The sequence below is a fragment of the Opisthocomus hoazin genome, chromosome 4 (genome assembly GCF_030867145.1).
Source record: "Opisthocomus hoazin isolate bOpiHoa1 chromosome 4, bOpiHoa1.hap1, whole genome shotgun sequence".
Taxonomy (NCBI): Eukaryota; Metazoa; Chordata; class Aves; order Opisthocomiformes; family Opisthocomidae; genus Opisthocomus; species Opisthocomus hoazin.
The window spans coordinates 77,519,019-77,532,667 of NC_134417.1; the positions used below are offsets into that span (position 1 = coordinate 77,519,019).

The 13,649-nt window shown below is 38.5% G+C and overlaps 1 protein-coding gene and 1 long non-coding RNA gene across 19 annotated transcripts in view; both read left to right on the plus strand.

Annotated features, from left to right (window-relative positions):
• Positions 1 to 10,881, plus strand: part of LOC142361195 (uncharacterized) — a 42,696-nt gene extending 31,815 nt beyond the window's left edge. The window contains exons 2-3 of the long non-coding RNA XR_012763801.1: positions 5,854 to 5,920; positions 10,869 to 10,881. This is a non-coding gene — a long non-coding RNA (uncharacterized LOC142361195). The remainder of the gene's footprint in view (positions 1 to 5,853; positions 5,921 to 10,868) is intronic.
• Position 10,882: 1 nt separating this feature from the next.
• Positions 10,883 to 13,649, plus strand: part of SVIL (supervillin) — a 64,964-nt gene continuing 62,197 nt past the window's right edge. For 17 of the 18 annotated variants that reach the window (XM_075419625.1, XM_075419626.1, XM_075419630.1 and 14 more), the window contains exon 1: positions 10,930 to 10,960. The gene's annotated coding sequence lies outside the window, so the exon portion shown is untranslated. Of the gene's footprint in view, positions 10,961 to 13,649 lie in introns of all 18 variants that reach the window. The other variant, XM_075419629.1, reaches the window with a different exon arrangement.

The window sequence follows — 13,649 nt, forward strand, 5'->3', positions numbered from 1 at the left end:
AAGAGAACTTGAAGCCAAAGTCGAGAGTATGGGTAGCGTTTTTTATGAAGACTTTGATACAGATGTTGCTTTTATTGGATATTTTACTTTCCTCTATAATAATTCTCTCTGGTCACATGAGATGGCCACTGTATTCTTAACCTGCCAGCCGTAAACAGTAGGGAAAGGAATCCTACTTGCACCAAAGCCTATCGCAAGTATTCCTTCCCAGGAGGCAGCCAGAGCTGTTGGAGAACCTGGCTTCCTACTGTGTTCTGTGAGTAGAATTTGAACAGCACAAGCAGGAACCCATTTAAAATATACACATTTGTGAAAGGAACTCTAGAGTTTTTCTGTCTTCTTGCAGCTCTCTGTGCTTTACTTTCTGCACCTTGTTCACCAGGAGCATGTTGAGGACAAAATGTTGGAGGTGATGTACAGCAGAGAAATGTGGAAGCCTGTACTCTAACAAATACAAACACACCCCTCCTCTCTGTCATACGGGACATCACCAGACAAGGAGATGACAATCGAGCGGGGCTCACCTCTTTTGTTAGCCAGAAGGGTTGATCCCTTTCTGGATCATAAGATCCCGTACCTTTTTCTTTATTCTTGCACCTCCTGAAAAACATACCCAGCAGAAATAAAAGGGAATGTTTACTACCAGTTTCATTGTCTGACTGGGTCACTAGGGGAGCAGGACCTAGCAGAGGTCCCGCAGAGAAAAACAGGTAGGGCTGTCCTTTTTGGCAGCTGTGAGCTATTGCATCAGTTCAGCTGTCAAGTCTTAACTTCTTCAGCCTTTCTAGAGACTGCAGCTATAAGCTATATATCAAATGAGTTATTTATCTGCACTTTGTGAGGAACTATTCCCTTACAGTGTACCAGATGAGCAACAGCTGCTTAAAAATGCACCAGGTAATAATACCTCTACTCACAAGATCAAGTAAGCCAGTCAACACAAGCAGGGTTTGGAAAGAGGGGACCTTTTCAGAAAGGGATGTTTCTTTTGTTGGTATACCCACACAGATACTGGTCCAGAATGTCCCCATTAGTTGTTACTAGCAACTTCTTTGTTATTTCTGCACTGTCTCATTTTTGTGTTTTAGGCACAACTGCACTTAAGTCTAGGCCATAACGTGAATTTTGAGGTTGATGGCAAGTTTGGACCAGTGTTGCTGGGTTCCAATTTTTGTTACTGCTTTTGTGTTTACTGGGCTTGAGTACATGTAGGCCTTCACAGCTGGTCAAGAGAGCACAGCAGTGTTCAGTTCGTGTTTTGTGGGTAGTGCTGTGAAGTGGTTAGTATTAAATATGAGAGCCGGTAAGGTTACAGGCAAAGAAAAATAATGTGGTCTGTACTGTCAGATATTGCTGAACAGAGGATATTACTTGGTGAGTCAGAGGCTTCAATACTGTGTTCTGTGTGTTGGGTGACTCTTGTTCCAAGATGCTCTGTACTGTTGAAAGATCAGTTAATAAAAGGTGCTTCAGCTAGGGTGACTCCAACATTATTCATGTTTAAAAATAAATAAATGAACACAAACAGCAGGGGCATTAGACAAGATGGAGCACATATTCTTCTATCCATTGCAGGAACTTGCTAGCATGAAAAGCAGTGTTTTGATGATCTAGATTAGCTAAATACAAGTCCATGGTTAGCCAGCAAATTAGTAGGCTTTTGATAGATTATATTTTTCACTTGTGGTTAAGCAGTCTCTTTCACAGCATCGTTGCTTATATTAATGTACATTGCTTATATTATTATAAGCCTGTACATAGTGGTTCCCAGTATGGATCAGGGTCCTGTTGTACCAGGTATCATAAAAACGGATAAGAGAAGTCAAGAACTTCAGTCTTGTGATTCTAGGCTACCTTTTCATGGTCCTGACAACCCCAACCTTGTGGTGAGTTTTCTACTGATACTAGGTGATATCTTTTTGAAGGGAAGAAGTCTGCTGGAGGGAAGTTAGTAGGCAGTTACTGCTTTTGGTTGGATGGAATTCAGTGCATGGACCTGTCTTCAGTCACATATTTAATGCTTCTTTGTGTGTGCGTGTTAGATATTCAGGTAGTTCAGTGTGGAGGACTGAGCCAGGTTTATTGCACCATTTTGAACAAATACTTCCAGACTTTCAGAATGAACTAGGAAGGGTTCCGACTCTTCAATCCAAAATCCATCAAATCTATTTAATAAAAAAATATGGTAGCTAGACAGTACTTTTGTGCAATTTTACACCTTCTGTCTCAAATTAAAATATTTGGAGCTGTGGTGTCTGTTCTTAAATCCCGACCCCCGCCAGTAATTTCATTCATATGTTATCCATAAATCTTGTCTGTTTTAAACATTCCAACTAATAGTTAGGCAAAACGTTTAGCATAATGATATGATTAACAAAGTCCATTTTTTTTTGGCAGCCTGGATGCTGTTTTTCTTAAGCAAGCATTGCAGTTTATCCTGATTAGAGATATGAAGGAATTATTCCACTTCTTGGAGGTTTTTTCCCTTTTTTTTTTATATATATATATATATATATATATATATGAAGATTTAATGGTTCTGCATTCATTTTGCAGGAATATAATGTGTGATTTAGCTGGGTCTTTGAAGTGGTAGTATTATAAATCTCCCAATCACCATTGCCCGATCTGTTTTAGCATTCATGTGCCTAATTTCTGTTTGTAATCTGATTACTGGCTTGAGCTGCTCCAGCTTGCAGCCTATTGCTATGCATTTACTGTACTCCCTGGGATGCGATAGCCTGACAGCTCCAGTCCTGTGCTATGAAGAATCTCTACACGATATTGCTAAGACAGGCCTAGCGCTGTGGCTGGTTGAGAATTAGCTGCTATTGTAGTTTCTCTTTGCTGAATCCTTTGTTTGTGCAACCATGTTCAGAAATCCTTGGATCTCCAGCTATTTGGGAAATGTTAAATACTCTGAAGAGCAAGGTAAGAGTTCCAAGTAGATAGAAGAAAATGCAGTTAATTTATGTGTGTTTAATCTCTCTTGTATATATGTATGCATGTGCAAATACTGTTTGACTAGATCTTCTGCAGCTACATTAGCTGCTTTAGCAATCAGTATTCAGTTAGTCACCTAGGCTGTTTCATTATTTCCTAAAGGACACTTTTGAAAGATCCGATTAGCTGGATCTTTTAATTAGCTTAGCTTGCAACCAACTTAGGGCCTTTAAATATACTAAGTAATACTGGAAGGATGCATCTACTTGTTTTTTTAAATTCAGCGTTTTTAATTTCCTATGTATTAAAGTATGGCTGGTGGTTTTATCTGATAGTTTGTACATAAGAGGGAGGGGGACTAGACTGAACAAATGGTTAAAGTTGTGAGCAAGTTTGATTTACACTTCAGTAAATACACTCTTAATTTTAAATACAAATATTTAATATTGTTTTAATGTGGTTATGAGCATGTTTAGAATTCTTTAGTGAAAGAAGGAACAAAATGCTGTTGCAGAGATTTTTCCTTCTGTGTATCAGGTACTGTGAGGGTGTTTTTTTTTTTCTTCTTTAAATTAACCATTGAATTAAGACTGTTGTTAAACTGATGTTTCTCTTGTGGGTATATTTATTTTCTTTTGAAGCAGAGTTGTTTTAGTTTTTCTCCTGTGTTTATATTTAATTTTAAGACTTCCATATTGTAGTAAGTAAGTTTTATTGGACTTTAAGCCTCCCACATTGGGTTTAATTTGAACAGGAGGAAATATGTAAAATATCAAAACGGTGTAAAAGAATATAATTTTCTGGTTGGGTTTTCTGTGCTGGGGTGGGGGGGGAGAGACTAGAGCAGCTTGCCCCTGTGAAATACCATGAAGTTTAGAGATGTTTTTAAGGCATTATAGATGTGGTGTATATGAATGTTACTGAATATGTTTAATGGGTAGCAAGCACCAGACCGGCTTGTGTGCCCCCTCTTAGCAGCCCTTCTCCCTCCCTTCTCCCAGCAAAGCAATGAAAGCTACTTTCTTCCCTTCTTATATTCCCTCTCCAGTTTTGGCTAGGGTAGGCAGAATTTCTCTGTGGTCTACTTGTGGTTTTCATGGTGGACAGCTGATTTAGTGCCAAAAACTGTAGGATGGGTTATATCCCGTTAGAACGGCTATAAATTTAAGGTATGCCTGGTTCTGATTAGCTAAGATGATGCTGAGCTGGGCTTTTTAAGTTACTGCGTACTCTTATCACAGTAATGTAAATCTGGCCTTTTTAGAGGATACTTATGGCACGGAGTATTCTTTTTAATGTTGCAGTGTAAAATACTATGATTTATATACCATTCATACTGTTTTTGTTATAATACTCTGTTTTGTTCTAACAAGATGTTTTCTTGTAATCTGTGTGCTTTATTCTCCATTTACTTGGAAAAAAAAAAGAATGTTAACAAAAACAGGAAAAAGTTGCCTGTTAAAGTTGAAGAATGCTATTAGCAAAGCTGCTTGAAATCTGCAGTGACTTGTAGCAGATGCCTAAAAAAATGCCTTGTTGCACATTTTAAGCCTCTGTATCAGGGTGTTAAAATGGTCTTTTTTCTTCTACTTTTTTTTTTAATGTGTTTACCTGGAGAGGTGTCAGAAAGAAGTGGAAAGGAGCAGGAGAGTGAAAAGTTTTGAAAGGCATAGACAAAGATACATTCTCTAAACTAAGACCCATGTTGTAAACTGTAAGTTTCATTAAACCGTTTCTGCAAAAATAAGAAACATCCTACCTAGATTTTAAAATATTTTGTATAAGCAGAAAATATTTTTTGCCATTTAATTCTTCTTTGAAATAGTTAAATCTCAGTTCTGAGGTAGAGTAAAACGGATATTGCTGCTTTTGAAATGTTCTGAATTCTAGGTTGTGTAATAGTCTGGTCTGTCTTTGAAATATACAATGAACATTATGTCAGTGACCAATTGCTTGTTAATTTAGGATCTTGGGGTAGTTGACTTAATACAGATGGGACAGGAGGCAGTTCTCCCATTGGGAGTAATTTATTAGTAGCTTCATGTGTTTTTCAGCAGCAATCACAGAGCAGGTGCTCCCCTGCTTCTTCAAGGTCTCTCAATAGCATCCTTGTTGAATGGAGGCAGCCGGTACTTGGAGCACTGGTCCCCCTTGCCACTGGTCATTGTTTAGACCCTGTATGATGCTCTGGACTGCAGAAATGAATAAGTTAAATCTGGGGGGAGAGAGGGGAGATTGCCCGTTGCTTGTTAGGGTTCACAAAGGTTTGGGAACTAGTGGCTTTCTAATCCGTATTTTTTGAATATAAGACTGCATCTGACGCAGTTTTGCTCTTGGTGTAAACATGTGTTCCTCTCTGAAAGTAAGCATATTCTGAGGCTAGTCAGAAAAAAAAGAGAGCTTCCAAATTGTAGACAACATTCGTAAATATTTCTGTCGTGGGCGGTGTAATGCTGTTGTTGCAACAGATCCTCAGCTGGCTATCTCCGGCTTCTACAGTGAATATGCAGTTTTTATAGTATTGCTAGGCTGCAGCCAAAAAGGCTTTTGCTGCTTACAGCATTTATCGTTTGCAGAGTGCTTCATAAGCATGTCTACTGCCTATTTTACAAGCTGGGAAACTGAGTCAAGGAATTTAAATTATAGTCCCAGGCTGTAGTGCTACACCATGAATACTGGGGTTAGAACATGGCAGTTCCATATGTTTACTCTCTATACTCATTTTTTGCAAGGCTGTGGTTTATCACCATCTTGGGCATGCCAGTTTATGCTCCTTTGACTAGAGGGAAGGCCTTTGTACAGTCTTTTCCAGGGGAAAAGGACTATGATTGGAGACTATAACCTAGTTTCATAAAAGTTCCATGTATTTTAAAGCATCTTCACTATGCTCTGTTTTTTTTCATTTCACAGATTTTGACAAAGGAAACTCAGTCAGATTTAAACGTTCACGATTGCTCCAAAGGAAGAGAGCATTAAGGTAAGGTCAAGTTTTTCTTGCCCAGTGAAGATGACTGATTGCACAATTTTGACTTGCAGTCATTGCTTGAGTCTACGTTTGTTCGTTTGTCAGTAAAAATGATTATTGGTCCTCTGACAGGACCAAGCTTTGGCATAAAGCAGATGCTCTGAATAGGTGTTGAAAACACCAACTGTCTCCTAAGTAGTGTGAAAATTTATGGCTGTCATTGCGAAGGGAAGAGTCCCAGTCTGAAGCCTCCTGCCACTGCAACACCCGTTTTTCCTTGCATGGCATGGACACTGTACAGACATTTCATGAATCAGCTTGGAAAACTGATCTGTCTGAAAAGAAGGTGGCTGAAGTGGGTGAATTAATTGTACAGCCATGCAGAGAGATTTGTCAGCACATGGGAGGGGGACACCGCAGAGATGAACGAAGAGGTGATGTTGCTGCTTCCTTGCAGGGCCATGCTGTCTCACGCCTGCAGTCTTAGGGCATGGTTCCACAATGCTGACTAAGGGGACACAGTTCACAGTTAAGCAAGGTGGCAGGTCACGTTCCCACTCTCTTCACATCCTTGCTCCGACTGCTTTTTGGTGTCCACCTTTGTTCTTGCTGGACTCATTCGTAATGGCACGGAGAGGAGGTCAGGGAGTTGGGAGCTGACTCTTGCCTCGGCAGCCAGCTGTTTTGTTGACTTGGCTGCACAGGAATCCACCAACCTTAGGCACCAAGGCTGGTGTTTGGAAGCATCTTTTCGGTCAATGCACACCACGTGGAGCGCACCTGATTCCCTGCCATGTTGTTTCTTAGGTACTGTAGAGAGATGGAGGGAACAGGTGTACAAGAAGCATTGTGTTAATGGAAGCCAGGCAGGCGAAAGTAGAAATTAGAGTCATAGAGAAGGATGTGACTGTAGAATGGACCTTTGACATAAGAGTCCAGGGAAGGAAATTCTCCTGGAGGGAGAGAAAAAGAAAAATGAATGACAAGCACCTCGCTGGCAGGTATACAAGTGGATTTTCATGCATGTGTTTCAATCAGAAAAATCTCAGTATATCCCATAGCTTTAATCCCGATGTCAGGGCAGTGTTACCAGTGGCATTTGGATCAAACTTCTGCTTGCTTTTGGGCATGTAACTAGGTTAGTGGGACAGCTATTTAGAAATTGTATGCTGCAACTGCAGCAGCAGCAAATGAAGTTTTCAGCCTGGAATCCCTGATGTATAGAAGCAGCCCACGCTTACTTTGGAAGTCTCAAGAGCAGTGTAACTACTGAGACCGTCGAATACTATACTAATGCCACATTATACATTGTTCTTAAAGAAAAACTATAGAGGTTGTGAAATATTGTTGCCTGTGTTTTAATAGGAATCATGAATTCCTGAACACTGGAGAGTTCTGTGCAAAAATCCTGTTTCACAAATCCTGTACAAAAAAAATCTTGTGGGCCCTCATGCTGTTGATTGCATTTTATGAACCATAATCACAGGCTGTATTTCAGGCAAGTGAAGGAGAAGTTGTTCCTCTTTCAGTATACAGATTTAACAGGAACTTTAAAAGAATTCTTGCGAACATCTAAAGCTTTGTTTTGTTTTAATTTAGAGAAGCCCAAGTATACCTTAAATTATTTTAATATTGAATGTGCATAGCCTAGGTGTTAAGTGCAGAAACTCCTGGTGCTGATCCTTGGAATCCACGCCTAAATTTTTAGCATGACTTGAGAATTTAAGAAAAGCAAAGGTGAGTAGATATAGTTGTGATACTTCTAGAACAGGGTTGTGGATGAGTTTGAAGGTACAATATACTTGGCAAGTCTGACTGTCTAACTCTGCTTAGGAAACTAAATAGATGCTGCAACTGCTCCTTTAGCAGAGAAACTAATAAAGCAGAGAGGATATCTGGATAGATCCCTCTGAGGAAAAAGGGAAGTCTTGGTGAGGAATTACTTATGAGCATATTTTTTTAAAACCCTTATGAGTAGTGTCCTTTAATTTTTTTTTTTAAACTATTTGCAATTTCTTTAACATCATTCTGACTCAATTTGGATTCCTAATGAATGTTCTTATTGAATACTGTGACATGTCCTAAATATGCCTACTTTTCATTTTTAGAGCTAATTTCATATATGCATCTATAAATACCCAATTGTTTGGCTTGGCTGTATCATCTTCAGAGCAGTGCTTTGTCTCCAGATTCTCTGTGCAAGTGAAAGCAAAGTAATTGATACATCAGTTTAAAACATTTTGTTTCTTATGTGCAAATATTTAAAACAAGCAATGCTACCTGCAGCTTTTTGAGAGAGAGCAAAAAGCTCTGAAGAGGAAAAACTCCTCCATTGTGGATAAAATAGTTAGTATATAAAAATAGTTAATAATTTAAACTAGTTAATAATTTAAAAATAAACAAATAAATAAAAGTTGACAGTCTGTCCAGAGAGAAATGGAAAATGAGGGTATAAGGGAAACTGTGAAGTGACTTTCACAAAGCGTATAACCTGTGATGCCATGTAGCCTAGCAAGGGTTAAGCTTAAGAAGTTTGTGGTTATTAAAAGAAATGTAATGAAATCTGCCAGTGAGCAAAGGTTGGAAGCCACCCTCCATACAAAGGAGGAGGGAGCTCACATACAGGAAGAACTGGATGACCTTGAGGAATAATAGAAAAGGGATGTAATGTAATAATACTAAGTGCACAGTTGTGCATTGGGGGCTGATAAATTTTTCTGTCACTTGCAACTGATGAAAGCAAAGCCTTGGAGTATTAGTTTCTCATGTGGGATTGAGCAACCAATGTAGTGTAGATGTAAAAAGGCAAATGTGTTGTAGATCCTGGCATTCATTTGGCTGGTCATAAAATACTGATTTCTCTATTAAAATTCCTGTTTTTACAAGACAGTGATAAGACTCAGGTCTGGAATCAAAACTGTGGAATTATGGTCACAATATACAAAAAACATGACTTAAAACTGGAATAGGTAGAGAATGTTTTCACAGATAATCAATGAAACTTAGAGCCTGTCTTGAGGAAGCTGAGTAAATGTGGAAAACTTCTGTTAAGAAAAAGAAGTAAGGTAACCAACAACACTGGCACAAGAACAAATGGATGGAAACCCAATGAAAGACACCTAGACTGGGTTTAGAGGGTCTCTCACTCCACAGTCCCTGGAACTCCCTGGAGTTTGGCATAAGGGGCAGGAGTGGACCTGACTAGTTTACAGGATTTAAAAGTTTGTTGAGAATCCAAAAGCAATACAATAATACAATTTGTTTTAGAACCAGCGGGCTAGTGCCAGTCCTGATTCTGTATGATTTTACACTTGGAAATCTGTTAGTACACAGTTAATTTAAATAAGGAATTTTGATGTATGAGCGAATGCTTTTCTGTACAGAGTCATGTATGGAAACTTAAGGTGCTGCACTGTCACAAGCATTATGGATGCAATTGGAGATGCTGCTAAATAGAACCCAGGTATTTGGAAGTCATGAGCTGAGCCCCTCAGCACTTTTGAGACAAGTCTTAATTAATCAAATTGATTTGACAAAATACATTTGGTTAGGATTTATAGCCTTAGGCTAATATTATTCGCATTTTTCAAACTCATCCTCAGCCAAAAGGAGTAGAAACTGCTTTCAAATGGAAACCGGGAGTCTCTCCACATGGGGGTTCTCCAGAAGCTGTGTCCATAAGAAAATAATATATTGTGAGGCTAAGAAGAAACACAAGTGTTTGCAATGTGCAGTTAGGCATATAGAAACATGTAGTTAACTGTCTGAGTATCTGACCAGTCTCAGATGACACAAGCACCCATTTGCTTGTGGCTACTGTGTGCTATTTTTTTAATTTTGTTTTTTTGTTTAGTTCCATTAAACTGTTTTCGCCCTGTAAGGATACACAATTTTCTGTAACGGACAGCTTATTGTAGCTCTTCATCTTCTATTTGCTGTGTTCTGTAGTGGCGAACATTGCTTTTCTTGGCAGTGCCTGGAATAATTTCTGTAAGTGCAGTTGTTGGAGACAATTTGCAGCAGGTGGCATGGTGCCTGAATATGACACAGCCCAGTTTCTTTATTGTCATTTCGAGGGTTTTATCCTCTCCTCAATGTCTTCTTACAACTGAATATTATTTATAAATGATAAAGAAGCAAATACTTCATGGAATTCAGCAAAATGTTACTAGTCGTTATATGTTAAATTTCTTTTCAATGAGAAATGTTCTTCTGGAATAGCGAGTATTACACCTGTCTACACAGTTTACTAAAGGTTTTGAGACTAGTAGAAGTTTTCTTGTGCCTGGTTGGGATAGTTTAGAAGTCATAGTGGCAGAATACAGCAGTTCTCTCTCTATTTTTAAGAACTGGAGAGAAAAATGTCACTTTGTTTACCTACAAGGAAGAACACTTCCTCGAAAAAGTCTCTGTAGACAGTTAGTGTCTACTTTAGACCATTATAACACCTGTATTTTACAGTTAAAATTTGTGTATTTAATGAACATATTTAAAGAAACATTTGTCTCATATAAATGGGCATTTTTTCTGTTTTGAAAAGAGAAGGTATAAAGATAAATGGTCTGCTGCTCCTATTAGTGTATTAGAAACCAGATGAGGTCCAGAGATCAGTGCAGTAACAACAGGGTGGTCATGCAGAAGGCTTCTAGGTGGAGCCTACATATAGTACTGCATTTGATGAAATATGTTTTAATGTTTCTGGAGAATCATTTGATACAGATCAAAAGTAATTGCTAGTAGAGCATTTTGAAGGCAGTCTCTGGTCAGTAATTTAATGTAAAAACGTGTCACAATCAGTTCCAAACAAGTTTCAAATTATGTTAGGCTTGGCTTTGTGAGTTTCTTGGGATTATTTCTTATTTCATTCTTATGGAAAATATTTTCTTTGGTATCTCTGTTAGACTTTATTTGATTTGTAGCAGAAACAGCCACAGTTCTGTAAACCAGATGTTGCTTTCAGTTTTCAGAAGGAGTTCTCATCTGAAGATAAAGAAGAACTTGCAAACAGCACAAAGGATATTGATGCTAATCTATTAGCAGTACTTCCAAAAGGTAGGTAAGGGAGACACATTATGAACACCAGTGGTAATTTAACAATATGTGAAGTTTAGTCTATGCAAGTGCAAGGCACAGTTAAAACTACTTAGGCACAGATGATTTGTAACTGAGTTTTGTTTTCCCTGTGAAGTATGCATTGGGGATGAACCACAATGCTCTTTTACAAGGCCTGGTTACATCCCTGCTTCGTAAAGTTCAGCTTTGTTTACCGAGTTTTCAACAAGTTAAAAAGTAGTTGAAATTCAAAACTTAAGAGAGGTTTCTTTGTCCAGTTAGATTAATACTGAATTCAAAGATATTAACTTGGTTTGTAGTCATAGCTCTTTGCAGTCCCCTTTGGGGGTTGGTAGAATCACTGTGCTTGCATGACCAGCTGAGTACACACTGAATTGTAGTCTTGCATGCTAAAAGACCTGCACTACACGTGGGTTTTGGGATTTTTTTTTTTTAACTTCTGTTGTAGTCTGAATAACTTATGAAGAAAACAGCAGTTTCATCTTATCTTTTGACACAGTTGAGTTATAGGCAAGAATTAATTCTCTTTATTTATTTAGAGGAAATCAATCTGCTTGGCAATAGTTCTTGACCAGTAAAGGGTGACATTTGACTGAAGAACTAAGTGTAACTGGCATAAAGATGTTTCCTTCACTCAGGGATGTTGTGGCTCTCAGAACTTCAATTAAAATTGTCTGTGTTCTAATGTTGTTTTTACCCTTTTCAGAGAAACTGCAAGGTTAGATGCACTAATCCTAACACAAAGGAACTGGTTTGCTCTTTTAATGTCATTTGTTGCAGAGTTCCTTTAGAAAAGAACCCTTCTTCCAGTATAACATTTAAGTAATATGTAAGTGATGTGCTTGCTTTTATAAGATGGTCAGAAAGAGACTTCATTGACACAGTGGTGGCACAGAGTGATATGCATTTATACAATACAGACTTCCTGGGAGCACTAATCAGCGAGAATACATAGTCCCTCATTATTCCATATGCTTAGCCTTACAATCATGCTGTCCGACAAGATCATTGGGAGAGCCTTCACTTGAGAAACCTTCTCTCTATGTTGATTCTCAGTGAAATAATTTCTATTCCAAGATGTCTCTATTTCCTAAGTAATTATTCTTGTAATATAGGCATCAAATTTTGTGTGTACTAGACTTAATAGCAGTGGGAGCTGATGGTTGCATTCTGAGGGAACTACTTGAGGCCAAACACATTCTGAAAATCCAAGTTATTTCTTCCATCTAGGGCTGAACTTTGATCCAGCTTTGCACATGTTGGAAAGTCAGAGAAATATATTTAATTTTCAACTGATACAGACTGAACTGATGTTCTAAGAGTCTAGCTGAAGTCTCACACATTGCTGCCTGCAGTTAAGCATTGAACATGTTAGTATGCCTCCGCTAGCATAAACAGAAGATAAATGCTTCTCCAGCCTGGTCCGTAGACAATCGTTTTGCCAGGTGAGGAGAGGAGGAAGTAAGAACAAGGCTGGTAGGCTTTAATATTGTGTTAAATTTTCCTCAAAATGAAAATGTGTATAGATGTGTTGCAGTGGTTATTTGCCATTTCTGAGAAGTTAAGCTTCTTGCAGGTAAACTTTTGATCCGCATCTATTCAGGCTTCATAAATGTGTGTGCTCACTCTCTACTAGGGACTTCTGGAAGGCTAGATTTACATTTTACAGCTTCTGTACTTTAAAAATAAAACTGCTGTCACATGCCTGGAACATTATCCACATGTATCCACTCTGCTATTATCAAAGAGGGCTTTCAGCAAAAACATATTTGTATTCTATAACAAGTGTTTCTGAAAGATTTCTGAATTCTGTAAGAAATCTTTCAACTTAATTTAAGGAGTCTTAAAAACGTTTTTATAAGGTGCACTCCAAATGAACTTTTTGGTTTTTATTCTGGGATGAGACATGCAACAGTACTGCTTTTGCTAACTACTGGTATTATAAGGTAAATTCTGCTCAGCAGGTCTACCGTTACCAGAATTAAAACGCCTCTTCACAGTGTACCTTAGAGGGTGTCCTACCATAGCATCCTGCTCAACATCCTAAAATAATGCCTGAAGTTCAGAGCTGAACTGTGGCTGTTGTTCTGTTGCCCTCATCTGTGCTGACCAACAGGACTTACAAAGTGTGTTGGCATGAAGTAACTTCAATAAGGAGCTTTTAATGTTAAATTAATTATTTTAAGCTTCTTAGTATTTTCTTGTGTACTGATTCAGATCTTTCTGGTACCTTTTAGGTAGAGGTTTTGTTATTCTTTCACAGTGTCATGGTGTAGTTTCTGATGGTGATGTGGAAAAACATCCCGTGAACAGACGGGAAGTTGACAACAACATTCTCAAATTGCAAGCTTAAGAAGAGAAACCCAATCACCTAAGCTTGCAAGGGCCAACCAGTGTCCTTGGGAGTGAAATTTCTCCAACTGGCTTTCATGTTTTTATGTCAAATATTTTATTCAGCAAAAAGAAATCGCTGGAGTAGACGACTTCCTGTGTTTCATCCTGTTTTTGGCTTTTTTGTGCTTCTTTTCCCCGCCTCCCTAGAGGAAGAATATTGCTGAAACTGCTTTCACAAAAAAGCTCTGCAGATGTTGGCCAACCTAGCTGAAATTACTGTCTGGAATCTTGAGTGTGGAAAAAGTGTAAGGCATCATGGCGTAGTCCCGTGCTA